We start from the raw sequence: 4,192 nt of genomic DNA, 5'->3' as shown, positions 1-4,192 counted from the left end.
CCTCCGAAGACCTCTCCGCAATCTCTTCATTGCTGGTAGGTTTTTTTTTCTGTTGTTGTTGTTGTTGTTGTTGTTGTTGTTTTCTGGTAGTTTATACCAGTTTTTATTCCTTTGCTGTCATGTCATGAGGGCTCAGAAGGTTAAATTAATAATAAATGTGTGTTTCAAGAAACCAAAAATAAAAATGACAATTCTAAAAGTTTCCAGAGAGAAGGTGAAGATCTGAAAAGGAACAAGAATTCTCAATATCAACAATACATGCTGGCCAAAAAAATAGTTTTTCCAGTGTTGAAAGACAAGAACCATCAACCTAGAATTTTAACACTGATTAAACTATTTTTAAAATTTGGGGCAACTTAATGATATCTCAGGCATATGTAAAAGGTCTTTTAACATTCTCTTGCAAGAAGTACTCTAATAAGAAGAGGAATAAATGTGAGAAAATACTATGAGACTCACGTTAATTAATAATAAATAAACAAGCACAATAACTGTCATTTTTTTCCTAAAAAAAGGAACAATAAAATGTTAAGACACAGAGAAGTAGAATTGAAAATACTCACAGAGTGTTATATAACATAGATAAATGGGACCATCCACACCTAGACACAGTGAATTTGTAAAGTATCAAAATTGGAAAGGAATTAATTAAAAGTTTTCATAGATAAATAGATATTATAGAAATTAAATTATCAATCACTTTATAAGGCTAATAAGTATAACCTTGATTCCAAAACAGGACAGGAACACAAAACAAAGTCACAGTATCCATACATGGATAATTACATGTCTAACATATATAGGAAACTCTTACAAATCAGCATGAAAAAAGATTGGAAGCCCCCAAAAAAATGAGCAAACCATGTAATAATACACAGTTCAGAGAATGGATTCCAAGTATGAGATAAGATATGTATTTCTAGGAAGGCCTGGAAATCAGAGAAATACAAACTTTAAAACAGTGATATACTACTTCATATACATCCAAGATATAAAGATTAGTAATACCAAGTGATGGAGAAGACTCAGGGAAGTAGATGTATGCATGCATTTCTGGGGCATCCTTAAACTGACACAGCCATTCTGGAAAGCAACTGGAGAGTATTTAGTGAAATTATGTGAGCGTGTACCTTATGTCCAACAATCCCCCCATGTTGGGTATATGCTCAGGGAAGCTCTTGCAGAGATCCATAGGAGCATGCGTAGAAGTGTACTTGTCCTAGCATTAGAGAATCTCGTGTGTGTTGGAGTTTGATGGTTGGCAAGATTGGGAATGAGAGAGGGGAAGAAGGGAACTGGGGATGAAGATCAGGGATGAACAGGAAAAACAAATAATGAAATAAAGCCAGAATGCCATACAAACTAAAGAATGTGTTCCACTCAGCTCTCTGTTATCTGAGGCTCCACGAACCAAAACCCACAATGCCTCAGCATCCTTCTACCATCTGGTATCCTATCCTGAGTCAAGGCACTCATGGTAGAAAAATCAATGAGCAGCAGCTGCCAGACTGCATCACTTGCTTTGACCAAAGAGGTGAGCTATGGAGTGGATGTCACCTTTCCTGTCCTTGACCCTCCAGCAATCTCCCTCATCTCCATTCATCTGGCTTCATAGAAAGAGAAGTCCTCACCTTCTGTAAATAAACCCCTCCCTGGCCCTCATTGATCTCTAGGCTTAGTGTTTCCCACCCAAATCTCATTTCCTTCAACAGAATCCTTTAGAGTGGGTTGCTCAATCCCACAGTGAATGCCCACTTCACCTGGGGTCACATTGGAGCCGTGCCAACATTTGTCCCTGTACTCACCAGGGTGGCCCTGCAGCCATCTCAAGGGTCTCTGGCCCTTGTGCAAAAGAACTAAGGAAGCAGATGAAGGCAAGATCTGTGCTTTCTGGGGGAAATGATTCCCAAAGCTTACTTCTGCACCCTCCTAGGTAATAAATTACGCACCTAGATAAAGAAACCCCACCTCCCACAGATAAGGATCGGAGTGGATTTATTCAAATGACACAGTAATCCAGGCAAGGCAGTACAAAGGTAAACTCAAAGAGCCAGTAAAGTTACAAGAGGCAGATTTTCTTTTTAATGAGCACATGACTGGCCCATTTTTTCTGCCACATATGCCTGCACCAGATTTCTCTTTTAGGATCAAATCCTCAGTTTTTCTATTTTCCCTAGATTTCTATGCCATGGGTCTTGCCTCGCCTCATTCCTCAGCTCAGATGCACACACTAGACCGTCTTCCCCATCTTCCACCCACCTGGAGCGGGGACCCTCAATCTTGGACTTCTCCAGACTTTACCAGACCTCAAAATGGCCCCAAATCCTTTCCAACTTCCTTGTCCTCAGCTATCAAATAGATGATCGGTGAGCAGCACCCATGAAGCTTACCCTGTGGGCCAAGCAGCGTACTGAGGCCTTAAAGAGAAAAACTATAAAAACAGAAGTCATAGATGTCATAGATATGCCCTGCCCTTATGGAATATGACTTAGTGTCTGTGGGTCACCTGTTAAGTGGAAGCCATTATCCTCAGCACTTTTTTATACAGTCCTTTATTTATCATCACCATGACCCCAAAAGCGAAAGCCTCATTTTCTCAGTTTTCCAGATGAGTAAACTGAGTCTCTCAGAGGTTGAGCCTTTTAAGCAGCAGCTGGCCAGTGTCAGGTCCAGGACTTCTACCTCCAAGCCCAGGCATTTTTCACATCATAGTTGTATTAAAGAGAATCGAACCTACTTGGGAGTACAGAGCACTGTGCCTTGAAATCAACTCAAAGTATTTTCAAAATAGACTGTTAGTGAGAACTAATGGGTGATAAACTCTGAGCTTGAGTACTCTGGTGTCTTCTGTGGAAACGAAGGGTTCAAAAGAGAAAGATTGTCCTTTGCCCATTGACTTATTTCACTCAGCATAATACCCTCCAGTTCCATCCACATTGAAGCAAATAGTGGGTATTTGTTTGTCATTTCTAAAGGACAAACATTATATGGTCTCATTCATTTGAGGAATATGAAAATTAGTGAAAGGGAATAAAGGGAAAGGAGAGAAATGAGTGAAAATATCAATGAGGGTGACAAAACATGAGAGACACCTAACTCTGGGAAATGAACAAGGGGTAGTGGAAAGGGAGGTGGGCGGGGGGTTGGGGTGACTGGGTGATGGGCACTGAGGGGGGCACTTGGCGGGATGAGCACTGGGTGTTATGCTGTATGTTGGCAAATTGAACTCCAATAAAATAAATAAATAAAATAAAATAAAAACAAAAGAGAAAGATTCCTCACATGAGGAGACCTTTGAAATCACATGTGAAAGAATAGAGGGCTCAGGGCACTTGGCTGGCTCAGCAGTTGAGCACCTGTCTTTGGCTCAGATCATGATCCTGGAGACCCGGGATTGAGTCCCACATCGGGCTGCCTGCATGGAGCCTGTTTCTCCCTCTGCCTGTGTCTCTGCCTCTCTCTCTGTGTCTCTCATGAATAAATAAATAAAATCTTTAAAAAGAAAGAAAGGAAGAACAGAGGGCTCTAGATTGGCAGGGAAGAGAAAATAAAGCAGGAATAAGCATCTTCCCTTACGGTTACTTAGACATTCCTTCTGTCCCGGAATGAATTTTCCACTCTGTCTCCCAGAGTAAGAGGAATCATGCTGAAACGTGGCAGGGTAGATTCAGGTTAAATAGACCGAAAAAAAAAAAAAAAAAAACCTCTGGTGATGAGGTGGTTAAATACCAAACTCTTTCACTAAAGGAAGTGGTGAAACGTAGATTCTTTTTTTTTTTTTTCTTTCCCTTGGATGATTTTGGCTTGCTCCTGCTGGAGACTCAGGCTCTAGAAACATCACCTGAAAACAGCAATCCTGCTGCTCCAGGATTACTTTATTATGCTCACATAAAGAAGGTTCAGGACAACCTGTGTAACAACAGCAGTTACTCAACCCCAGACCCTCCCCAGACTGCTACTACTGGGAAGGCTTTTCTCACCTTTTCTCCCTGGTTCCCATACTCCGACAAGCATGAACCAGAAAGGGCCTGAGTCACTGGGTCACGTGACAGAAAGTGCACACGGGGCCTCTCCACACTTGGCACAGCCTCGTGAAACCAAAATCACCGGTGCCCTGGGAGCTGAGGAGCACCAGCCAGGTACAGGTCTGCTGTCGGGAAACAACCCAAAGCAGCCATCCAGCCACTCCAGC

The sequence above is a fragment of the Nyctereutes procyonoides genome, unplaced genomic scaffold, assembly GCF_905146905.1.
Source record: "Nyctereutes procyonoides isolate TBG_1078 unplaced genomic scaffold, NYPRO_anot_genome, whole genome shotgun sequence".
Classification (NCBI taxonomy): Eukaryota; Metazoa; Chordata; class Mammalia; order Carnivora; family Canidae; genus Nyctereutes; species Nyctereutes procyonoides.
Note: the sequence above shows the minus strand (reverse complement) of the source record.